Here is a 26,559-nt window from a genome sequence, read left to right on the forward strand (position 1 = left end):
CCGGGCTGGGCCACCGGCCGGGGTGGCGGAGGGACGGTGGCCCCGGAACCGCTCGCATTTGCCGGGGCAGGCCGGTGCGGCCAGGCGCGGGCATCGCAGCGTGATTCACTTAGAATTTGCGTGGAAATTTCCTCTCTTCCCTTCTTCCTCCTCCCTGGAGCCAGGCTCCATTTCTTCTTGTGATATGCACTTTTTTTCCTGAGGGAGAGGCAAACAGATGGTGAATGGCAGCGTCTTAATTTTGGTGTTATTTTGGACAGTCCGTGCAACCTCCTGAGATTTGTCTGTCAGTAAAATAACTGGTATGTAACTTTCCGTCTCCTGCTTGCAAAAATTCTAGAAACTCTTTCCATTTTGTGTATTAACAGAAGCAAATAACAAGACTATGTATGAGTGCTCATCCTGCTTCTAGCGAGGGTCCTACAGCTCTACCTGCCAGTTTAAAAGTGAGCAGCCAGTGCCTTTGTATGTATAGTAAAAGGGGAGGGAAAATACTAGATAATTATCTTAAAATGCTTCGTTATTATGCCAGAAAGGATTTAATTGTCCATGGCTTGTATGCTTCTGTCAGTGTCGTAATACCAAGTATGCTGTTCATAAGAGAAGCAATTTTCTCCAGAGTGTATATTAATGTGAGAAAAATCTATCAGCTGCTTAAAACTGCGGAAATTCTAGACCTGCAGATATTGGCTTACTCCTGTCCAAAAGTTTTAGGAGTTAATGTTGACTAGTCACATGTTTACTGAGCCTGTACACATTTCTAACTTGCTGTGTTTTAACTGTGTTTTGGTTTAGTTTTGAAATGTCTTGACTTGAGCATCTCTGTACTTTGAGTTCATATTCATGTAAACATGGTGTCTGGCACTAACAGAAGAGCACACATACTGAAGGATGAATATGTGGAAGATTGAAACGTTTTCTAGCTCCTTTTACTGCTTAAAAAGGGAGAAAAATAAAATGCAGGCTTATGAAGAGCAGGGAATAAAACAGCTGTTTGACTCAAGAGGGTGAATTAGTTTCATATGGCTTACAAATAGTTAAATATACTGCTAGTTTTGTAGCACCTCTGTATTAATGTAGAGATCTAACTTGTGGTCTAGGATTCAGCTGTGCTGCACCTTAGGCTTTTGGAATTCTGTGATAGAGTTTCCATTTCCTAAACAAGATGAACACATGTTTAGAAATACTTGGCTGAAGTGCAAACTAGGTTCATTTTAGGGAAAAAGATTGTTTTGGAAAGGGGGAATACAGTGATAAAATTTTGTCTTCTTTTAGCTTGCATATTTCTTAGATGCCTTTTCATTTGTTTTTAAAATTAGGAGTACTGGAGGATCCTAACAATTTTTCTCTTTACAGAGAAAAGGTGATGAGTGTCTGTCAGGATTAGTGCTCTACTAGTTTCTTGGTACCTCAGAAAGTTTAAGAATATCTTTACAGTGCCCACTAAATAAAAAAACTTAAAAAGGCTGGTGAGAGAGCATATACAAGTACATGGCTTTTTTGTTTAATTCAAAATAATCTGTATGTAAAAATACCCGTTTTCCTTTGTGGCTATTGTTCATAGAAGTTAGGATATTCTTTGTGAGTTAAATGTTTTTGAAATAGCTCTGACCAAGATCCTAAATATGGGTCCTGAAGGCTTAACTCTGGCAACTACTGCTCAAAATCTCACCTGCCTCTTTGAAATAAATGAGATTATTTCAAATGGACCACTCTGTAAGCACAGGTAACTTAAGTGGCTGATTACAGATTGCATCTTGGGCCTTGGTTGCTCTGGTAAGATGAGGCTGATCTATAGGCCTTAACACATGGTGAAAGGAAGTTACTTGCTCAGCAAGACTGCTAGAGTCAAGGGTTCTTAAACTTTCACACGGTGAATAGTGCCTTAGATTGTACAAACCACCTCTTGTCCTACTTGCAGTTATGCTGTATTGCTGAGATAACTTGAGTAAGTGCATATGTGAAAGACTCCATAACTTAACTTGCTTCAATGTCCTGAATGCTTTCTCTCTTTTAAGATGTACATGCTTTATTTCTTCTTTTTTTTTTTTTTTTTCCAGTGTGTATCTTTCTACCTGCTTAGTCACATTTTTATTGGATGGTAGCAGTGTGAGGAGATAGAACTTTATGAGTAAATAGACTCCCCATCCCTCTAGGCCACCCTCTTCTCTTTCTTGGAGAATAGTCTATGAATTTATTCCTTTCATGAAGTTGGTTAACATTTTAACAACTGTAGATGCTTTCCAGACTTGGAAAATTAAGTATAGCAGAAAATGGTTTGGCATGGCTTGAGCTGTTGCTCCTACCTTCTGGTTCTTCCTGTAAGTAAATTGGGAGGGCAGTGCAAGTGTCTAGCAGGAAATATGAATATAACATATCTAAGTGAAAGCATGTATGAGTTTTGCATTAGACTGTTTGGTTCAGTTAGGTGCATGTTTTTACCAAACTGGGTTTTTTTCTGTCATACCAGAAACTTTGATGTGCTTGGTTTTGTGAGGTGGCATTTTTCTTGTATGAGTTTGAAAAAGGAATTTTCATAATCTCTTTATTTCAGAATTGTATCCAAGATTATACAAATGTAGTGAGTATTCAGGATATGTGGTTTTGGCTTCTGGTTAGGTGTTATTTGACTGGCTGTATCAGCTCAAAGGAAGAATTAGTGTTTAAACTAGTGATTTCCACAAAGTACTAAAATCAAGTAAGTTTTGTGGTGATATGTTTATTTTCTTTACTTCCACTTCAGTGTTCTGGGAACTTGACAACTCAAGGTATTTCTAGTAGGAGTCTATCATTTCAATGGAGCTTGCAAGTGTTTTCTAATCACAGATGTGCAAAGTAAGGTATTTATAAATCTCATGCATGTACTTTAACAACTTGAGGAAGCCTGCATCCAGGGCTATCGGGACAAATACAGGCCAAGGGAATGACACTTCTCATCCTTTTCTGTGTATCCTGAAAGCTATGTTTTTATTCTGGAGCAGAATATCTTAGTCTGGATTTCATAGTTGTTAGTATATTTTTATTAAGGTATTTCATCTGTTGCTGGTTTTCAAATTGGGGAAAAATAGGTTGGGGTCAGCATAAGGGAGATTTTTTAATCCTTTAGTTACTGAGTTAAAGGTAGATGTAGACATCAAGCAAACATGCTAGTTAACTTGGGGGAAAGGGAGCTTGAATCTTTGCTAAGGCTTCTTCTCTGATCAATCCTGTCTGATTTTGATCCAATTCTGTTCTCTTGCAATGGAAGAATGGAAAACCTCATCTGTCTATGAGTAGCTTTCTAACATACTGATCTTAGCTTCTGTTTCTTCTGTCTCACTGTTGTCTTGAGAGCAATAGATGCCTAATATAAACTGGGTTACAATTTATTGCAAAATCTGATGTGAAGTAATTGTACTTCTGCATATCTTGGTTGAGAGATGGAGGGTCCCTTGTTGTAGTGCAGGTTCTTGTAGTCTGGGCCCCTTCTGGGCTTTGAGTATTCTACTTTTCTCAGCTTAGCAGTCTGTTATTGCTGGAGGGTAATATTGCAGTCTTTTGTATTTGATTGCAAGTATCAATTATTAGCACTAGAAATTTGGCATGGTGTTTTTGTGTTGTTGGGGTTTGATTTTTGTTTTCTTTTTTCAAAACAAATTAAGTGAAAGAAACTGCAAAAATGGCAGCACACTTCTGTCTTCATTTCTAATAAGTTCTTCAAATTTGAAATAGAATCACATGAGATTTGTAGGGATGGCCAAAAAATGTGATAGGCATGTGTACTGTGATTTTCAAGTAGTGCTTCATCCCAGGTTTTACTTTGGGCCATTTTTAGGCCTTTTTTGTGGTTGAGTGCTTATGTTTCAGACTGCTGAGGCCTAATCTTTTCCTTGCTTTACAGAAGGGGCATTTACTTTTTTCCAGTGTGGATGTTCTTAAACATTTCTTCCAGATAAAATTTGATATGCAAAAGTAGTAACTGAAAGGGTAGTGAGCTTACTCTTTGTAGGATAAAATACACTGCATAGGTAGACTTGCTAACAACTTTTCAGGTTAATTTGTTTCAGGAACACTAAATTCAACAGATGAGATTTATTTGAAAATGGGCTTCATGTTATAGTTTAGTTTCAAGTCCCTCACCAGTATGGATTTAATGTGAATCCTGCTCGAATAGTGTATATTAATTTTAAATTGCAAGATACATGAGCTAAGACACCTTGAGTGTGAAATACTGTACTTGCAGGTGGAGTAGGTTTGTTAATTCTAAACTTGTCTCTTATTGCATGTTACAATAAGTTGCCATTGTAAAAAAAGCCCAGAATTTGAGTGCAGGACTGGGATGAAGTAATTATATTTGTAGGTGCTTTGGAACTGCCTGACTGAGGAGTTTGTGAAAGAAGTTTTGATGAAGGTTATGTCCCAGACAGGTAAGCATGTGGTGGCTGTTCAGAGTTTTTCTACTACAATCTAGAATTATAGGAAAACAGGATAGGGAAGAAGTCTGTAGCAATAATCACTAGATGTGGGGAGAAAGTATTCAGCTACTTTTTTGTCTTTCTCTGTCTTCTCTCCAGATATAATGAATGAAGATAGGGATGTGTAGCTATAGCTGTGCCTGTCAGTTAAAGACCTAAAGCTGCTCTGTGATCTGTAGCTATTACCTTGGGCTGTTGGACGTTCCAAAATAGTAACTATTCCCTGTCTTTGAATAGCTCCTGCTTCATGACATGTGACTTTTTTTTTATTGAATGAAATCTAGAATTAGTCTTCAGTATCTCATTCATAAAATGTGTCTGTCCCCTGAGAGCTCTTAAACGAGCATAAAATAAAAGGCCAAAACTTGCTAGGTCAAAATTAGTGTTTATAGGTCAGCATGCCCAATAGTTAATTTGAATGCATTTCCTTCAATCAGTGTGAACTGTAGGGGCTCCTAAACTCCTGAAGTTATGTTAAACACACTGGTCTGAATAGAGAGAGGCCCAGTAGCATTAATCCAATTTGTCTAGTGACTTAATCTTACTGCCATTTATCATGTAACTGCTGCTCTCCTGAACGAGCCTTCTTGCATGTGTTTCTGTTGATCATTTAGCATGCTGAATCCCTTTTCCTAAGAAGGTAATCTTCCCTTTTATGAAACTTCATCCTAGGTTAAGGGTCAAGTAATTTATAACTGAGAAACCATGTTAGAGAAGTTAGAGCTTCCTCCCATCTTTGAAAGCTCCTTTACTAATACTTTCATTTAGTAAAGCATATATTTAACATATTAATGTGGTTTCACAGTTAGTGGCAAACTGGTTCTAGAACGTAGGTGATAAGTCTGAAACCAAAATAGGATTACTGGTTTTCCTTTACGTAGCTGGTAGTGTACTTTGAAAATATGGAAGAACAGCTGAGAAGTTTAAGGAAATAGCAGCTCTTATATCAGGCTGTCTTCTTCTACTACATGTGTAGTATTATCTGACTGGATTACAGTTTCATTTGAATCTTGAATAGTAGTTATAATTCTAAGCATGCTTCAAGGTACATCCATTCTCATGTTCTCACCAGTGTAATGGCTTCCTCCTTCCACTGGGCCCTTTTAGAGGCATTATTTCTTAATTTTTTTTGCTCATGGTCTCATTCTGATTTAACTTGAGGCTTGTGATTTTCTGGGGGTGGGGCAGGGGCATGCCTTATATGAGAACTATTCCTACTGTTACTACAGTATACATACGTAGCACAGTGAAACTTGGTGGGAGCCAGCTGTGTTGTGTGACCACATGACTCTGACAGTCAGAAGAAAACACCATACCTTGTGCAGAAACTGCTTAGAATGGGTTCTGTAGTATCTTTTCCTGGGAAGCCAGCTACTTGCTTTTGACTTAAGCTTCCAAAAAGAGAACAATATAAAGCCATCTTTATAAGGAAGCCTGCAGTGGCACATAGCTTGTATTCTTTGAGCATAGTTGTATAGAGTATAAATAAAATGAAGAGTCAGAAAACAGGCAGTTTTGGAGTAAAGTGGTTATTCTAGCTCTACGTGTAATTAATATCAGTTACTGTGAGGGTATTTTTTAAAAATTCTTTGCACTTATGTATTAAACTGTTGACCAGAGCTGCAGCAAAGTTTGTTTTCAAACTTATGTAATTTGTATAATGAGGTGAGAGGGAGGGTCAGGTTCCTTTTGGCATTTACAGTGCTGTAGTCATCTGCTCTTAACAACTGAGCTACTTAGTACCAGCTGCTGTTTCTGGTGTATTCAGTGTGCCGCCTCTGAAAGCATGGTGCAGGTAACTTCTACAGAGGTGCAGTGCAGCATCTTTTGATTGTACTTTTTTTTCCTGAGAGTTGGGATGGACTTAGAAAATACCATAGTGTATGAAAGTGTAAGGGAGGAGATGGACTCAGTGTCACTCTGTGTTTTATTTGCATTTTTGTTTTACTTTTCTTTTTACTAAATAGAAGATCTGATATCGAAGAGCATCTTCTCAAAGCTGACATCAGCATAAATGTTTCTGAGGCATCTTTAATGTCTTCATTTTGTATTTTGTTTCTTCTGGTTTTAAAGGAACTTAAATCTGTGTTCTCTTAAGGCGGTTTTTTGATTTTCTTATGGGTTCTAGTTAGTTTGTGTCTCATGTGGGCTTAGCCTTCTCCAAAAGAATTTCATTCAGCTGCTCTTGGTTGGTAAAACCTCAGACCTGTCTCTTAATATTAAAAAATCACAGCATTTAAAGATACGTTGGGCAAGTGTATTTGCAGTCAACTTGAACTTCTGTGCTTTTTATAATGTATATTTGTCACAGTCTGACAAATTGTTTGGGATTTCATTCAGCGCTTCATATGTACCAAATGACTCCTTAAGTTCACCTGCCTGAGTTAATGCAGCTCCAGGTAGTGTAGGTAGCAGTAGAAGGAATTTATATAAATCCACTACTACACATCCTGCTTAAATTTGTAGAAGCTGATGCTGTTATTCCTCATTGTTCTGTTTTGTTTATTTTTTTTTCCTAAGAAACTGCTTTATATGAGTCTGTCTTTAAAATTTGTTTATCACAGCATATAGATTATCTTCAAGCAGTTCTGTTCCTCACTGGGATTAAGGTGCTTCCCTCAATGCAGGTCTTGCTCTATCTCAACTTTGTTTTTAGTAACAAATCTGTATTTTCCTGAAAAGCAGAAGTAGGCAATTGTTGCTTCGGTAGCAGATATGTGGGAATAGGTATTTATGATGTGGGTGAAGTTTTTACAGAGCAACTACCTTTCTGGATTTCTGACAGGTATGTGGAAGCATGAATGATAAGAAGGTTCTCTGATTCTCTGAAGTTTTTCTGTGCTTCTCATTAAATAAATTTTTTGCTTTTTGAAATAAATATCTTTTTTTAAATTGCAGAATGGAAGGTAAAGTAGAATTCTAAGTATTCTCTGTAGAAGCCAAACCAGCTACAAACTGGGATTGAGTGTGACTGTGACATAGTGGATGCTTTTACTGTTTTCTGTTGACTCAGATGTTAGTACACATTATTGAAAAAGCATCCTGCTCTTGTCTGAAGCAGATGATGTCTTAAACATAGTATTATTATTTTCTATACTGAACTCCAAGGTGATCTCTTTGTTCAGCTAATAGGAGTGTTAGCTCATTGGATTTATTTGCTCTTGCATTTTAATTAGATGTACCTCTCATGTTATCCAACTGTTTTATAAATTACTAAAAGAGATACTTTATTGCCTTGAATTATGTACTAAAGAATCTCAGATTTTAGAGAAGCTTCATCCTTGGTCATTTTCAGCATGAAAGAAGAAATAAGCCACTGGCCTCATTTCCACCTACTTCCAGATAGTACAGGACGTGCTATATTTGGAATTCACTTTTCCTCCCAGATACACATCAAGAAAAAGCTGAAATGGTTCACTCATTTATTTTTTCCATTGGGCTTTGCAGTTACTAGCTACAGGGGCTAATGCTTTACTTACTTTTTTACTCTTGAAAAATTCTAAGTGTAGGTACCTTGGTGTAACTGTAGCATCTTTAAAGTGGAAATGGGTTTGTATGTATTAAATTTCTGTTGTATCTTTACAGTTCCACTGTGCCTTGTTTATTTACATACTAAGACTGTTATACTGTGCAACAGCAATGCTCAGGGTAGGGAATTGTTATAACAACTTATAGTTTTGAAGCTAATATTGCAAATGTAGGCAATGTTTCTCTGTTTCAAACATGTTCTCTAACCTCATTATCATCAATAGATCTATTCCATTGTGTAAAGTTTACTACTTAAATGTTTGTGGGATCACAGCCTTAATTTGTAGTATTTTGGTTTTCTGCCTTGAGCACTGCCTAAATGCAATTAAGTTTTAATGTATTTCTGTGTTGACTTAGGTTTAAAGTGGAAGTATAGACAAATTCATAGATTGACAGAATGGTTTGGTTTGGAAAGGACTTTAAAGATTATCTCACTCCAACACCTATGCTATGGGCATGGACACCTTGCACTTGCCCAGGTTACTCAAAACTTTATCCAGCCTGGCCTTGAACACTTCCAGGGATGGGACATCCACAGCATCTCTGGACAGCCTGTTCCAGTGCCTCACCACCCTCATAGTGAAGAATTTCTTCCTTACATCTAATTTAAATCTACCCTCTTACAGTTTAAAATTTTTGCCGCTAGTCATATCATTTCACTTTCTAATAGAGTCCCTTTCCATACTCCTTGTAGGCCCCCCATTGGATACTGGAAGGCTGCTATCCAGATCTCCCTGGAGCCTTCTCTTCTGCAGGCTGAGCAGCCTCAACCTCATAGGAAATATACTACAGCCCTCTGCTCATCTGTGGCCCTTCCCTGTGCCTGCTGAAACAGTTTCCTCTCTTTATTATGCTGGGGGCCCCAGTTAGTTATTCAGCTGATAATGTTCTCTCTCCTAATTGTCCAGTGTTCATTCACCTGTGGCTTAAACTGACTTGTCTCTCCTGGCTGTAGTGAGGGGCAAACACTTGTCACATTTTGCAAAAGTCAGGTTTGCTTTTTTCCACTTTTGACTGAGTGTGAATGGCTGAGAATGAATCTGGGGGTGGTGGCTGCTGTCTCACAAGTTTTAGGATGAGATTGAAGAGGCTCACCAAATCCTCCTTGTTCTCTCTATTTCTTGGTAGTTTCTCAAGGATTCTGAAGAATGATTTTATTTAAGCCTGCACAAGGGTTTATTTTATTTGTATGGAAGTTTTTTAATAGGCTGGATGAGTAGTACAGACCTTTTTCTGACATATTTGCTCCCCTTCAGCTGTGAATGAAATACAGAATGTGGGTTTTCCAGAGAAATATGGAGAAGATTCCTTTTTTTCTCTTAAGGAAGCATCACTGCTTCTTCCAGTATCTGTAGCCCACCCTTCCTCCCTGCCCTGAGCCTTTTCTTTTGAGAAGTGCTGGAACACATAATTTCTTCTTCACTCCTTCTTCTATCTCTGGGATTTCTTGACTGACTAGTCATGATGTGAATTTTCCAGTGGTTAATAATTGCTGATGTTATTTGCTTTGTGAAAGAGTGTGGGACTTTTTCTGAAGTGCTGTTACTGTCCTGAAATATCTTGTTGTTAGTCTGATAAGTAACTTTGGAGGCTTGGGAAGACTGATACAGGGACTTCTGTATGTAATTGTTGGAAGGGTACTCTACCTTAGCAGGAATTTCCTCCAAGTGCTGGAGTACTTGTGGTGTCCTTGGTAATGTTTTTACTTTTTTTGTTGTGTGTTTTTGTCTAAACCAACAATGGTTTAGACAACAGCCCTAATAATGTACTCTTATTCTCCTCTCTGATATATTTCTGATCTTTGAGGCTTGGTTGTTGGTTTGGTCTTTTCTTTGCCCTTCATTTCAGGGCATCTTTTTTTTCTTCCTCTGTGTGTATAAATACAAACTTGTAAAACTATAACTCTTCTTTCAACTGTATGATGTTTTTCTAGAAGTTCATAACTTTAAATTTTAATTTAGAAACAGAGCTGGAGGCTGAGCAGGAGATGTTCTCTTTAGAATTGATGTGCATTGTAGAGAGAGGTGATAATGAGCCAAGAAAGGCAGTACATATAACTCATTTTAGCTTGTACTAGAGCAGATTTTAGTGTGAGGTCTTAGTTCCTGCAGTTGTATATAAGGAAGTGCAGGGATAAAGATAATAGCTGCTTTGAATCAAACTTTGTATTTGTGTTGGAAGACTTTAAATCTATCAGATGTGTGTAAGAAGTAACAGTTTGCTTAAGTTCTGTCTGCTGTTAGGGAAATGCATGCATCCTCAGGTTGCAGAAAAGACTTTGGGAAGCAGGAGGAACTAATGGTTGGAGTACCTATGGGTATGCTATTGAAAATACTGAGTCAAGCTTGCTAGAGTGGTGTGTGGAAGGCAGGCAAGAGACAGTAGGCATGCATTAAAATAACTTCATTTAAGATGAGCGTGTTTCTTTGTGGAGTGGAACAATTATTGTGACAGGTGAAAGAGGTCTTGCAGTATTCAGCTTTGAATGTTTAGATGCCCAGCTTGATAAAGCACAGTTTAATATAGCCTTGTTTTGCTGATTTTGATTTGAGGAGATTGAATAGAGAACCCTTGAGATCCTTTCCAACTGGAATTATTCTGTGAATCTGTAGCAAAAACTGTAACCACCCTTAACTTCATGAGCATAAAATTGTTCATGTTAGAGCTTGAAACTAAAAATCAATAATGAGTCTGTAAACTCATATGAGGTTTAACAAGACCATGTGCAAGCTGCCTGCATCTGGGCTGGGGCAACCCCAGGTATCATTACTGACTGGGGGATGAACAGATCAAGAGCAGTTCTGCTGAGAAGGACTTGGGGGTGCTGGTGGATGAGGGGCTGACCCTCATGCTGGGACATGACCCAGCAATGGGACTCACAGCCCAGAAAGCCAAATGTGTCCTGGGATGTATCCAAAGCAGCATGAGGGAGAGGATTCTACCCCTCTGCTCTGGTGAGACACCAGCTGCAGTGCTGCATCCAGCTCTGGGGTCCCCAGCACAGGAAAGACATGGACCTGTAAAAGCATGTCCAGAGGAGGCCACCAAGAGGTTTAGTGGGATGAAGCACCTCCTCTCTGAATACAGGCTGAAAGAAATGGGATTATTCAGCTGAGGAAAGAGAAGGCTTTGGGGTGACCTGTTTGCAGCTTGTGTTACCTGAAGGGATCCTAGAAAACAGATTGAGAGGGACATTTTACAGCATCATGTAGTGACAATCAAACTGCGAGTACGTTTAGCTTAGATATTAGAAAAAGTTCTTTACTATGAGGGTGGTGAAGCATTGGCACAGGTTGCTTAGGGAAGCTGTGAATGTCCCATTCCTAGAAGTACTCAAGGATAGGAGAGATGTAGCTCTGAGCAACCTGGTCTATTGCAAAAGGTCTTGCTGCTCATAGGTGTTGGAACTAAATGATCTTTAAGGTCCCTTCAAATCCAGGCCATTCTGTGATTCAATGTTAATAGGCTTAAAGCAGATAGTGTGACTTCAGTGGAAATGCAGGAAGGTTTATTTAAACTTAAAGGTATTCCTTGATGTAAATACTGAAGCTTATGGATGTAATGAAGAATCTCTTGCACTGATACAGCATGTTCATCTTCCTAAAGTTCAAGGTGGTTGCTTAAAAACCCAATGATTAAATGCTCAAAAGGGAATGGGAAAATACCAGGCTTGCCAGTGATGAGCATTGGGTTGGTGTTCTAAAACTTGAGGGAAGGAGAGCTGATGGGGTCTGTCAATGCTACAAAGTACCACACCTGAAATGTTTTTACACCACTACAGGCAGCATGAGGAACAAGGAAGACTAGCTCCAAGCTTTGGCCCTGTGCTAAGAATTTTATATTGGCATAATGAAAGCTGGGATGAGTCTTGTGATTGGCTGCCTGTTGGATGGTTGCAGGCTCTTTAGGAGGGATAGGCAGGGCAGAAGAGGTGTTGGGTGGGTGAGGGTGGCTTTTTTTTTTTTAATGGAAGGGATAGAATCTGTGGAGCATACAGTTGTCAATGGGACAGCTACAAGAAGCATTTGTACAATGTTCTCAGGCACATGGTGTGACTCTTGAGGTGTCCTGTGCTGGGCCAAGAGTTAGACTCAGTAATCATGATGGGTCCCTTCCCATGATGGGTCAGCTTATTCTATGATTCTATCAGCTTTTCCATACACTGTCCATGGTACTGCAGTTGCAGACATTTCCTTTCCACAGCTGTAGTCAGGCTGAGAGTGTGTTGGAATAAAAGTGATTTAGTATTGAGTGGGGCTGTATTGTATGTGTGTGGGGTGGTTATAGGTGTTTTTATTCCAGTCTCCCTTGTAAGGTTTTTCTTGTTTGTCCTTCAGGATAGGTACTTCTATCCAAAGCCCCAGGAATAGCAACAAGGTTGTATTTGGTTAAATGTTCGTTTCTGTAGTTGTGTCTATGTAGAAAGCAGGAGAAACATACTTCTGTTGGTTAAAAAGCACAATTTTGATAATCCAGAGTAATTTCTCCAATTTGTAACTGCAAATGCACTGTGATTTACCTTACAGCAGAATTTAGTCTAAGACCTTTAGGTAGCTTCAGTGTGATGATCAGGACTATGAATAGAGCCCCTAATGAAAGATAAAATTAGGTGTTAAACATCGTAATGGTGTTTCATATCTTCTGCAGAGTCTCTTGGGAGATTGAAGGAAAATCTGGTCCTAGCAATTAGCTTCATCTTTGCATTGTACCAATAGATAATGTCCTTTACACTAGTTATTCTAGATTTTGCAGGTATTCTTTCTCAGGCTTGGAAATTTTGTTCAAGTAATTAGACATTGTTTTTAAACTAACCCATTATTATCTTAGTATTGCTCTTAGATGAAATCTGAAGGGCATATAATTTTTCATCACATTGGGACTTGTATTTCCTTTAAAAACAAAGCACTGGACAGTAATTATCACTCTTGACTCTTAAGACTTGTGAGGCACTTAATGGCACTTACAGAGTAGAAGTAATTAGGGATTGATAAATGAATTGTGTACCTTTGTAGAATGCTGTAAAGGAGTGTTTGAGGGAGCTTTTTGTTTGTCTAATACTATTCTTCAGTTCTTAGAGAAGTTTAGCAGACGTAATGCAAATAATCATACACTAATTCTGGCTTGGAGGAATGCAAAGGGACTTCATTCTTTATGCTGACCTTTTCTTGGTTTCTCTCCATGGATGGTAACTTGGTTGAGAGCAATCTGTGGGTTACTGTGAGTGCTGGGTACCTAGGCTGACAGGTGTAGTGAGTAGTTCACATGTGTGCTGTGCTGTAGAAATGGTGTTCTGCAAATTAGTGTTCCACTGAAATACTCCAAACCACGAGCAGCTTGCTCACTCCTCCCTCCCCCTACAGCAGGCTGGGGAGAAGTGGAGGCACAACAGGTGAAGACTATCTGTTGAGATAAGAATTTACTGAAAGCAGCAATGAGATAAGGCATGGAACAGTAACAGCAGCAATACAAATGTCAGAGGGTGCAAGAAAGAGATGAATGATGCACAAGTGATTGCTCATCCCAGGAAACCCCTGACAGTACTTGACTTCCCCCCACCATACTGTGTGACCCAGAAGGGATGGACTCTCCCATCCCTGGAAAATGGCCTAGAATAACATCTGTGTCATAGCAGAGTGAGTATAAAAATTAACCCTGCCCTGTCCAACTTTGAGCTGGATCTAGATGCCAGCTGAAAGGTTAGAATTCTAGAACATTCAGTGGCTACTGGAGATGTAGTGCTCTGCAAATGAAATTTTAGCATTCTATTCTAAGAGCAGAAGTGATGAAGGACAAGCTTTTCATCTAAGTATATGATTTTTTTTAATCCCTTTTTTTTCCTTGGAACTGTTGAACATAAAAAGGTCTTTTCTGCTGTGGGTTGTTTGTTTCCCTCCTATATAATTTCAGTGAATTATATCTGTATTTTAACTGCTGCTAGATATACTGAAAATAAAATTTAAATAATATTGTCTTTGTCTAAAAATGCAAGTATAACATTTGTTAACAAGTGTAAGCTTTTTTTGAAAGGTGGGAGAAGGCCACTTATATATGTTCAATTCTACATCATAGTCTTTTTATAGAAAATTAGTATAAGAAAAGGATTCTGAAAGAAAAATGGCTTTTAAAGGTTGATGACAGTTGAGAAGCAGATCCTCTATGTTTTGTGGAGAGCAGTAAACTTTTCAGTTTAAGCTGTTCTAATTTAATTTTTTTTTTCTATGCAAAGTGCATAGTGATAAGGAATTCTAACAGTACACCACTGCAGTTCTGCCTAAAATACTTGGCATTATTTACACACCTATATGTTTTGAATTTTGCCACCTATACTATGAATTTGTGTTGATCTGTGAGACAAGCAAATGTGAGATTTGTAAACATGTTTAAATAGGAAGTAGATGTAGTTGAGATGTTCAGCAATGATAATGCTGCCTATTACAGACACTGGAATTACTGTTTAATAGATACTTCAGGGATTTTTGACCCCTTTTAAACTGATGCCAGATGCTTATTTTACTGCTCAGTTACATGCTGAGGGATCTGAATTTTTTCTTTTTAGCTTGTCTGAAAAGACTTTGCTATAGTGGATGACTTATAATGTGTATGTTCCAAGAGTATCATAAAGAGCTTTTTTGCCTCTCCCACCTCCTGGGTGTAGCTATTGGTTTTCTCTGCCATGATGTAGTTGATGTTAATCTACTTACTTTCCAAATAATAATGTTTCTCCTTTTGTTTACTGAGAATAACAAGGTAAATTACTATTATTTTTGATTCTTATGCACACTCTAAGATAAATTTATCTTTAATGGTAATAAAAATTTGGGACAGTAGCTTTGTATCAAGTGCTGAATATAATATAATTGTCTGCAGAAGTAGCATCTTGTTGGATGCAGAGATAGTACCTTGTGTTGGACCAATAAACTAGTTCATTATGTGTTGATTTAATAAAAGATGCAATCTCAACCTACAAACTCTATAGGTTTTTTAGAGTAGGATGAATGTAGGAGTGTATGCAAGGCGCAAGGATGTGGCTTCTTCATCTTTGGCAGTTTCAGGACTCTGCAGAAGTGTGCAATGCTAGGAGGAGACAAGTTTTCTTTCCCTTCATGTTCATGCTCATCTTCTGTTGTGGCTATCCTTGATCTCTGCCCTGCTGAAGGAAAACTGCTGTGGGCACATGCTTTGCCTTTGGTACCTCTGTGTTCAGGGTGTAGCAAAGTGACCTGTGACTTCATGTCGAAAACCTTAATTCTGCATAGTGATGTGCTATTTTATATGCTGTCTGTGCATTTAATCTAGAGGGAATATTCTGTGTGCTCTAACATCCTTAGTCTTGTGCATAGCTATGTTTTTCAAGGACTTAAACCTAGGTGACTACTAATGCCCTTTTAAAAGTGTTGAGAAAAAATTTTAGTCTTTCATAGAAACTGTGTTCATGCAAAAGCTGAAAAACTAAACTGTGGAGTTTTCCTTGAAAGATGGTTACTGGGATTGTAGTTCTTTACCTTGAGATTACTTGTGAAGGAGAAATTATAAATTCTGTGTGTGGTTGGTTTGGAGCTCTTGCCTTACATAGAAAGCAGCTAATCTGGCAGCTGTTGTTATCTGTTACCCTAAGGAATGGGGCAGTGGGAAGCATGTCCTTGCAACTGACTGATGTCAGCATGTTTTCCTCTGACTGGGAGAGGATGTTACTTTTCTATTACTCTATAACTGCATTTCTTCTCTGCACTACCCAAGGAGCATTTCCTTCCACAAGGTCAGGGAATTGAGTTGCTCATGTTGCAGCAGTAGCAAGAATATTTCATGCCTTTTCAAAGGTTTGCTGTTTGTATAAGAGGTGGGAATTTATCTGACTGACATTCTAGTATGAATTTGGGAACAGTGATGTAGTTGAAACCTGCATACATAACCAGGTATTAATAAACAGAATGGAAACAAAATGCCAGCAGAGCACTTCAAAACCAAAAGTGCTTTTATTCACCCTGAATAAAATTTATTCATTGTTGGCTTTCTACAGCCACAGTAATGCTTTATAGGCAGTCTGAGCTGCCAGCATTTTTCCATGTGTGTTATGTTACCAACATAAACTCTTGACAATATATGATTTACCTATCTGTATGCACAGATGTATGAGCCTTTTCTATTACAGTAGGTAAGGATAAAACACTAATCTCTTCCAAAGACAAGTGTCCCATCTTAAAAAGTGGCAAGTCCCATCTTAAAAAGTAGATAAAAATCTGCAATTTTATTAAGTCAGAGGAGCAAAAGATACTGTATGTGGTTTTACGGTCTGTACAGATAACTTTATCCTCTCTTTATTACTATATGGTTCTGGCCCATCATGCAGATGGGTATTAAAAGAACCTGGAATGTGTAAACTGTTCCTTGTCAGGAAGCAGATACTCTGGGTGCCATATCCCTGAATAATATGCTAGTACCCTGCCGTCTCTTCTGAGTCCTCAGAAAAAATGTTGAGAAATATCTTTGTATAACTCAGGGAGTAAATCTAATGCTAAGTAGATTTGTTGTTATGGACAGTGGCAACCACTCTACTCAGATGTAGGAACAATAATATGGGTTTTCAGGTTCCTCTTTAAAACAACTATTATTCAGCACCTTGCAGATGAAGACTAAACCACACTGTAAAGTTTCTGTTAAACGTTTGGAATCACCCATACTAGCCCACACAAAAGTAGCAGTGCAATATAACCCATTGTTTTATTTTCTTACTTCTGCACACACATTTCAGATGGAATATCTATGTCTTTAAGACTAGTTTTGAAAGACTTTTTCTTATCAAATTAGGCTCTGTGCTTAACTGTTTTCCTAAAGTATATTGCATGTCAGATACAGCCAGTGCTGTCTGTCCTGTACTAAGTATCCATAGTGAGCATAAAAGTAAAAAAGCACACATTTGTATTTCATTCTGGTTCACTATTACTTGGCCTCCTGTTGCAAAAACCCTAGAAATTTTGAGCAGTAAAACAGAATGATAGGGTCATTTTTCTTGTAGGATGCAACTGCTGGGCTGATTTAGGTCTATTTGCATACTAATTTTTCAAATACCTTGATTAGCAGGGGTTTATGGCTGTTTATAACAGCTATTGTTATAAATGGCTTTGCAAATTATTTTCCTCCAAACTCTTAGAGTGTGAGCAGCTTTTTTAGAGAATCAGGTTTTAGGATATGTGCAAGTAATGCTGTAGTTATATTCAAGACTCAAATATCATATATCTTACTAAGTGGAATGTCTTAATGGTGAGAATGATATTGTCAGAAGAGTAGTCAGAAATTGCTGAGCTCTGAAAACCAAAGCACAAGAGTCAGTAACAGCGCATCTCAAACATGTGGTCGTAGCAAGGGAAAAGAATGTTGTTTTGCTACTCACTGAATTCTGTTCTCGGGGGTCTTGTATACTAGTCTGAGCACACTGAACAAGTCTGTCCTGAGTAGCTGTACTTGGCCCAGGTTGCTGGAAGAATAAGGAGAAGAAAGGGTGCAGACACGTCTTGGTCCTGATTCACCTCAGTCTAGGAGTTAGAGATCCTAAATTGATGTGTGTGATTGATTATATGGCTGCTTTTAGTGTTAGGCTTGTTTGGAATCCACTGCTTTTTGAAATTGCTGTTTGGTACTAATGACTTTCTGAATAAAACACCAGGTACATTTTGTTTTTTAAAGAAGTCCCTACACCCTTATTTCTTTGCAACCTTATTTCTTTGTGGTCTGCTTTGATACATTTTTGTATGGGTTCAACTTCTCCATAGAAAATGCTAGGAGAGCCTTTCTGAGCCTGTAGAGGCCTCTTGCATGATCACTGTCTTTAAAGAGAAAGGATTGTTGTGCTGCAAGGCTTCTGGTGGACTGCAATACTTATCAAGAAACAAAGATATTCTTTCTTTATCTGATGTTCTAGACCTATCACCTTGAGACTTCTAGAATCTCTGTTCCTGCTGTTTTATCTAGAGAGGACTGTGATGCTTTTGGGACTGTTCAGTCCTAAGAACTTCCGGTGATTATCATGGTGCTGGCCATGCAGAGTCTGGCACTGTAACAGACCACAATAAACAGAGCTTTTCAGTTGTCCCTGAGAGTAATGTATAGCCAATATAGGCGTACAGTCCAAAAAACTCTTTTCCTGACACTGACATCTTTGGCCCCAAACAAAAAATGCTTGCACTGTTACTGATGCAAGACAACTTTCTACTTGTGTTTCTCCCCTATAGTGAGAAAAAGGGCCATGATAATCAAGTCAAGGATTTTCAAAGAAAACTAAAACTTTCCGGGAACTTTTTTCCTCCACTTTTTTTTTTTTTTTTTTTTGGTGCTTCCATGATCTTTTAACCAAACTAGGTTGTATGGTATGAAGTGTTAGTGTAGTAAACTACCATTCACAAAAGCAAGGATCTCAGGTGCTGTGGAAGGCTGCAAAGCAAACTCATTCAGCTTGTTTTGTAGAAAGGTAAGAAATATTTTAAAGTGCTTTCAGATTTTACAGAGATCTAAACATTCAGCCTCCTAAGTGTATTTTCATTGGTCTCTAATACAATTAAGGAATGAGTTGTAGATTTTCCAGGAATGGAGCAAACTTGCCAATATATTCTGAAAGCTGATCCTGAATATAAGGGACGTGACACGTGATAGTGGTATGAGTTTTCTTGTGTAGTTTCAAACATTGATTGTTTCAATAGCAACCTAATCCGTAGATAATACTACGTTTTTCCAAGTTCTCCTTAGCTCTTGAAATCTTGTGTAGTCCTATTTCAGGGAAAATCTGAGTGTTTTTCTTGTGAGGTAGTGTTACTACAGCGATCTCAGCTTTGTTAGCACCAGCCTTCTGAATTCATCTTCTGCAAGACAGGTTCTGTGCACATAATGTATGATGTCTAGTGCAATGGTTGAGTATAATGGGCCTTGTGTAGAAATGAGTGATCCTTCTGTAAAACAAACTGTGCAAAGAAGCTTGCAGCTTGGGGCAATATGCCAGACTTTGAAGGTTTTATGTTGCTATTTCAAAGTAGAGGTGCCTTGTGGGAGGGGCAAGGAAAAGACCTCATGTTGATTCAAGATGCCAACTATATGAGGGGTGCTAACAGTAGCCTGTTAAAACAAAATTATTGTATATTGACTTCCTTCTGTGCAATTCTTTGATATTTGTCAGCGGGATTATTTTGTAAATCAAAAGTTGTGGATCACATGGAATTAATTCTTAGAGCCATGCCTCTGGGCTGTGATTGGTTTGGAGTGTCTTGTTCCCCAGAAGTGATTTAGGCTTTTCTCCAGTTCCTTTGATAGGGCCAGATTTGTAAGGATGAGTAGATAATTGTGTGTTGGTTGCATGAATGCCTTATCTAGGGACTTGTCTCTCATTCCTGTTTGTTGGTGTTGTAGGTTTGATCATCACCAGGAAAAGTGAAGAGAAGCTTGATGGTGGTACTGATCTTCTTGGGGTGTTTGCCCTTGCTGAGGAGACTGGGGCTTTCTCTGAACCTGCCCAGGCTACATGTGATGATTTATTTATGCTCCCTGACGCTGGTTGCAGGATGTTCTCTGTACTCTTGCCATCCTCCTCATTACAAAAGAACTCTGGCTTTTTGGTCCACTGTTGAGTCTTCCCCATGCCTTGGATCCTAAAGATTTAGGTAGACTGTTGTGATCCATGACAGCCTATTTTATGACTATGAAGGTAGAATAAAATGAGAACAAACTTACTTTGGCAGCTAACTGGAAGAACACTGGGATCCAGGCTCATGTGACTTGACTTTGATTTTTAGAAATAGAGCACTGATGTAAAGTTCAGCCCTAAATTATTGTCGGAAGTGGGCTCAAACTCTTAATCTGAAGAAATACATGATTAACTAATTTTATTCCCAGAAACTTTATCCAAGCAAAGTAAAAATGCATGGATTCAAGCTCCTGATTGTGTTGTCCAGCTAAGAGTATTCAAGCAGAAAATAATTGAAGATGATCTTTCCCCACCTAGAGAAAATTTTGACATTACAAGGTTTGCTACCAGGTGATAAATATGGACCCCCTTGGACACTGCTCAAACTGGGCTTGTATAGCTTCTCTATTTCTTTGTTTTGTTCCTGCACATTTTACCTGTAGTTCTTCAGAACTCTGAGCTCTGTGTATTTTGATGCTGCTCTTTTCCAGAATTTACTTCTGTTGCTCTTTAGGCTAAAACTTCCCTCTTGGCTGTTGAAAGCCTTTTGCTAATGAGAATTGACACTACTAGCATGAAAAACATTAAGAGGAGAGTCCTACTAATTAGGCAATATGAGGCCATGTAATTTACTGACTGGGGACATGTTTCTTTTTTCTTCAAATATGTAGGATTTCATTTGTGGCTGGCTGTACAGATTATGTATGACGTTGCAGTATATTGGGAGGTGCTTGGATTTGTTTATTTGAGATACTGCTGCACCAAGAAAAAAAAATATTTATAATAACCAGCAAACCAACAAAGAATAATATGGCTACAGTTTGTTCCAAGTGATCCTAGCTGTAAGTTAGTGTCTTTTGTCAATGCTGAAGTTTTGGAGCTTGGTTATAACTGGGTTTTTGTGTAATGATGTTCAAGTAATACTACAGAAACATCTGTCCTCCCAGTTTATGCATAGATCAGACCAATCTCAGTGTAACTAATATCTTCCTCAAATTTTTCTCTTGCTAATGACTAGAAAAGCATGCTTATGGACAGTATCTCAGTGCTATAGGTAAATGTTTCTCCTTAATAATATCTGGTATTGCTGGACACAGAAATACTTTGTGTTGTAGATTTCTTATGATGTCTTTTAAAGACTTGTAAATGAAACCTCTGCAATACACCAGTGAATCCTGGGAATGTCAAATAGTACCTGTAGTGTGAAAATAAAAGTGATGCAGTTGCTATTCTGTGTGTGTAGTGTGAGTGTGGTTACCTGGCTGATTCAGCAGTTTGTAACATTAAATTAGCTTCTTGTAGGTTTTGTTGATCAGAAACATAATTCTTAATATTCAACATCATTTCCTGATTTATTTCTACAAAGAAGATGAAATTTTATGGAGTGCGTATCTGTTGTCTTGACTAACTCCTGGTAACTATCTTCAGTATGCCTGATGAAGTTATGGTGGGAGAATTTTTCTTGATTTAAGTTAAACATGAGAATCTTTATACCTTCCCTATCTTATCTGTGTGAAGTACAGACTCAGCAGGTAAAAACTGGGCTCCTCCCCAGTTGCCTTATCAATGTGTGTCACTGACAAGACTTTGTGAAAGGAAACCTAGATCTAAGTTATAAACTTTTAGAGAGAAACCCAATCTCTTAAGTAAAATGGCTTTAAAAATAAATATACACCAGAATTTATAGCTCTTTTACATAAAAAGTTTGTGAAGAGATTTATTCTTTACATCACTGAAGTTTGTTTCAAAGCAGATCAAGCATTAATTATGTTTGGTTTTCTAAATTTTCACTCCTTATTTGTAGCACGTAGAACTTGTATTGAAAAAGTATTGGATAAAGAATGTGCATGTATGGAGGGAGAAACTTCTGCTAACTTTTCAGGCCATGTATACTAACACATTGGAGCTTCTGTAATTATCAATGGAGGCAAGAAATCCTAGATCTAGACTATGGGTGGGTTAATATATTCAGGATCTTCATAATATTTAGTGATAGGGAATATCAATTCATGTGTCAACATTCTGTAACTGATTGTTGATTGCCATTCTCTTTCCCAAACTGTGTATTTTTCTTGAAAATTCAAAATGCAGCTTCATTAACTTTGGCTTTATGCTCCTAAAGAGAAAATTCTGGCATTGTTCTTCGTCTGCTGGATCAGGAACACAGTCAGGAGATCTGTTCAATTTTTTTTTTCTCCTTTTCTGTCTTTCTTTTCTAAGTGAGCTGTAGACCACAGCATATTCAAAAAATGTTAGTTATGTGAAGTGAAATTACTGCTGAGTTATCTGATTAAAAAAAAACCCCAAACTCTTCATCTTGGTTTGACTATATGTAATCAGAGTTGCTAAAAAGCAAAATACTTGATTCGGACTTGGAAATACTTGAAATGGGATAGTACAAAAAAGCTGGTAGTCTGGCAGAAGCTGTTAGTGCTCCAGCAGTTTTCCTCGAGTTCTGTCCTATGTAGAGGAATGACAGCAGATGACTACTTCTCCTACACCATATCTCTAGGTCCAGAAGTATAAAGTGTTTAGTAGTTCTTAAGTAAATAATTTTACTGTCTCTGCTTCATCTTGACCTTTTCAAGAATGGCTTGTATGGTGCTTACTGGGCAGGGGTTTGATCATTATCACTACTTACTCTATTGTGGTCTTCTTCAGCTAAAGCCAAGAGCTCTAGTTAGTAGCCATCTGCTGATGCTGCTGCTCCTAGGGCTGACCTAGGTGTGGAAACATTGCCTTGAGACAGAAAAATATGGATCCTGTTAGCTTTCCACGGAAGCAGCTGCAGCTTCAGAGAGGGATCTCTGGAGTTTGCTCCATTGTTTTTTGACTCTGATTAAAGAATGTAGATTTTATTATATACATATTAGGCTACTTTTCCCTTAATTTTTTTCCTTTTGAGGTCTTTTTAGAAACTTTCAGGAGTGAGACAGGCTCATCCTGTATCTGTATTCTGATTATCACACTTCATGCTTAACAAGACCTGTGAAGGTTTTATTGCTTCATGGCATCCAGGCATCCAGTAGGACCCTGAGTTGTGAAGAATAAAGCTACAGTCTTGCAGAATCAGAAGTTTATTTGGATTCTTTGTAAGCTTCCGCATAATTGCAGAGTGAAATTATTTTTTTTTTCTGAGTTAATGTTAGACATAAAGTACAAACTTCTGGGGAGGCATTGACATAGGTGCTTCACAGTTTGTGACCAGGGAAGGGATGCAGGAATAGTTTGTGTTTTACTAGTATAAGACAACATTTCCAATGTAGTACTCTGTGGCTTTACTTTATGCCAGTCTTCTAATTTCTGGCATCAGCTGCCAGTGAGTTTCAAGATGGAATTGTGGGCACTTAGAAGTGCATGGACTTTGACAAAGAGTTTTTATTCTTCTGGGCTCAGTGTTTTGAATTATTACTTGATTAGCAGAAACACTCAAGCTGGAATCACTACTCATCCAGAACCTATAGATGAGCTGTATAAGGCTTTCTTTCTCTGTCTTAAACTTGTTTGGGTGCTTTTCTCCCCTTCCAACCCAACTAAAAAGTCTTTGCTTTCATGGATTATAGAAAAACATGAGAAATTTAATACTGTTGTTGTTAAGAAATCAGTAATTAGGCTGGTATTATACTCGTGTTTGCTGTTTAAAATTACTTGAAAGCCACATAATAACTGTTGCTCTGTAAAGATCAAGTTATTTGAAAATATTGGACAACTGCATGAGTTGAAGCCTAATAAAAACAAACATTAAATACTGTTACCTGTTATTTGAAGGTTTTTTTAAACAAATTTTTAACATATACACAAAAAACTTTGAGAATTACTTAAAATTTCTTCTTAGATGTTCTGGTGTCTTAGTTGGTATCCTTGAAATCAGGAAAGCAATGGAAGGGAACTGAGGAGTAGTTACTAACCCCAGCTGGATCTCCCATACCCTCGATCTGAAGTGTATTCAGCTGTGTTATTAAGCTTCAGAGTGAATAATTCTTAGTTTTATTCATGTTTTGGTAACAAAGAAGAAATCTTATCTCGTACATGGATTTGTACTCTTTCTATTAAAGAAAAGCATCTCAATCTGTGAAATCAGAAACAGTGTTCAAGGGAGCTCTTGGCTAGAGGCAAGGATGCGGGATGGTTAATCCCCCCACTTAATGTATAAACAGAAAATTTACTACTTGCTGCGTGTCTTGTGTGAGGGTTTTTTGATAATACTAGTATGTGGCTCCCACACTTCCTTGGTGTGTTATCACTTAATATTGCTGTGACAACTTGGCACTTCATAAGGAGAGTTAAAGAATTTGTAAGGTTCTTGGTACACTTAGCAGGTTGAGAAAAGAAGCCATAACGTGTGATCGTGCTGATTTGGGTTTTATAGCTAATTTTCTACAAGCCATTTTGGTAATTCCTATTGGCTAAAGGAATATATGTGTGTCTTTATAGTACATGGTGCTACAAATAAGAGTGCATATGTCTTCAGTATGATCAGCTTCTAGCCCCCTTTTTTGTGCTTGTTCCCCCCTGCCCCTAGCAGCTATGACTTGCCAAGTATTATTCCCAAGATAATTTCAGAAGTGTATGTGTTAGCTACTGGACACTATTACCCCAAGAGCAAAAGTGCTCCCTGTTAACAATTAAAGATCTTAGAAATTTGTAAAAAAAACAGAGAAAAATTTAATGTGTGGTGTGCTTTTGCTCTGATGACCAGTTAAGTTCCTTTTATTATGCTTTGTGTGGTACTGTTTCTGTACCTACTTCTTCAGGGGCAAATAAGAGAATTCTTTTGCTATAGAGGAAGGCAGTTATCTAATACTTAAATCTCTGGAGATCTGTTTGTAGGAGTTTTAACTGAATAGTCTTTGTCCTTCATTTGGATAACATAAATATCCAGGAATTAATAAGAAAACTGCTTACAGGTTTTTTGCACTGGACAGTATAACTGCTGTAGTTTTAGAGAGTACAGCTAGATAAGCAGGCTAGGACTTGTAAAGATGCGGCAGTGGTCTTGTTCGTGCTGCACTGTGAAAATGCAAATCAGGAGTTTTTTACAGTGTAAAAGCTGAGCTGTCCTTGAATACAAGTTTAAAAAAAAAAATTATATGCTTCATTCTCAGCATATTGTGTTGGTGTTCTGTGCCAGATTGTTCTTTAGTGATGGTATGACTTTCAGATCAGACCAGTTGGAATATTAAGTCTGTGTGAACTCATGCAGCTGGAGCAACAGGTCAAAAGTAAATCCTTCTGGAAAACTATCCAGAAGGTGATGGCTGCAGGCAGGGTTATGCAAATGGATTACATTCAAATACAGTCTTACAGCCTCAAGTGGGCTGATTTTTCCTGTGTATCTAAGAATTTCTGGGTCATTGCTCTTTAAAGGATGTGGAGCTCTTCAGGCCTGAGCTGTTCTTTCTAATTGGATTTGAGAATATTTGCCATTATTAAGTATGCTATCTAGAACAATTTAACACAAGAAATGTGTTATAGAATGACATGTTCTCACCTCTTCTGTGAAGAAAGAAATGGACTGATAAAAACTGATACCTGGAAGCCTGGAACAAATGCTGATTTTTTCATCTTTTGGGTGAAGGCATCCTACAGAAATGTGAATAGTCTGCATGGCACCAGGAGATCAAATGAAAATGGGAGATGGTGAGAGGCAGAGAGCTGAGCTGTGACATGGGAGATGGAAGAATATCCTGAATGGCAGTGCAAAGAGGAAGGGTATTTGTGATGTGGTGACTTGGGCTGGCTGTTGAATTTTTGTGAATTTTGGAGTTTAAGTTCTAAATTGATCTGTAGATTATATGTATGAGTATGTAGCACCTTAGTAGGGACTAGATAGAACACAGCATTGTGGAAAAATTGAACTATGGCACAGTGATGTGTAGACACCTCAACTGCAAAGCAAGTGTTTTGTGCTAGAGTGCCATGTGAGCACCATAAAGACACTCCATTCCCCAAAGAGCCTGTTCAATAGCCACCTGTGGTTGCTGCATGATTGGCAAGTTGGTATATCTAGATCATGTTTCTGACAGTGACTGGTAGCAGATGCTCTGAGGGAAAGGGATAAGGAATGGAATAGTACCCTTTTTCCCAGTAATGAGAGATTTAGGGAATTCAGAATAGTTCAGATGGAATGTAACTCATATTTAATGGGACCAGACAGATTTATTTTTTTTTTAGTATTATATGCTATGGTCTCTGCAACATCCTTTGACAACAATTTGTGATCTGTGATTTGCTGTATACAAATGTGTACAGGTATAACTATTGCGCTTCACTTGTTGCTTGAGCATCTGCTTTGTCAGAGGAAATAACCATGCTGGAATACATATACCAATATTACATGGTCTCTGTATGTGACAGACTTAAAATACGCAAACTAATAATTGCATAGCCCATTTCTAATTCATTATCCAATTGCTTTAGATGTATAATTATATATAGTGGTGCTGTAAGTACAGAAAATGAATGGGGGCATGCAGAAAGTAGAAGAGAAGGAATCCTAGAACAGAATATGAATGAATGTGGGATATTAATTTTTACAATTAGAGGGAAAGACTAAGCTTTTAATTTCATTGAGTGAGATGACCTACATGCTGGGTAGTGTTGTCTTACAGACCTTTATGAGCTTGTGAATGAATTTTTCAAAATCTTATTTGTCCATTTTTCTTTCTGAATAAATTATGTCTTGATTCTGTTCATGACTTGTAAGAAAGTAAGTTATCTGAGTAAATAATATCTTACTTGGCATTCATGTGTCACTGATAGTATGTAGCCTTTTGTGCAGTGTTCTGGTTGCTGTAACAATAAGTCAATGACCAATTCTTGGTTCAGTTTAAATGAGAGAAGTACCTTTTTGTGGTCCATAACTTATTTTACTTTGCCAGATAACAGTCTTAAAATAGTTTGTCTTCACAT

General features: G+C 38.0%; 1 protein-coding gene across 16 annotated transcripts in view; it reads left to right on the forward strand.

Moving 5' to 3' along the window:
- Window positions 1-26,559, forward strand: part of CNOT4 (CCR4-NOT transcription complex subunit 4) — a 76,878-nt gene that overhangs the window by 698 nt on the left and 49,621 nt on the right. For 3 of the 16 annotated variants that reach the window (XM_085568539.1, XM_085568531.1, XM_085568535.1), the window contains exon 1: window positions 1-26,559. This exon is cut by the window's right edge and continues 5,242 nt beyond it. The exons of 12 other annotated variants lie outside the window; for them this stretch is intronic. The gene's annotated coding sequence lies outside the window, so the exon portion shown is untranslated. One more of the 16 variants, XM_085568541.1, reaches the window with a different exon arrangement.

Source organism: Lonchura striata, chromosome 1A (genome assembly GCF_050655825.1).
Source record: "Lonchura striata isolate lonStrDom1 chromosome 1A, ASM5065582v1, whole genome shotgun sequence".
Classification (NCBI taxonomy): Eukaryota; Metazoa; Chordata; class Aves; order Passeriformes; family Estrildidae; genus Lonchura; species Lonchura striata.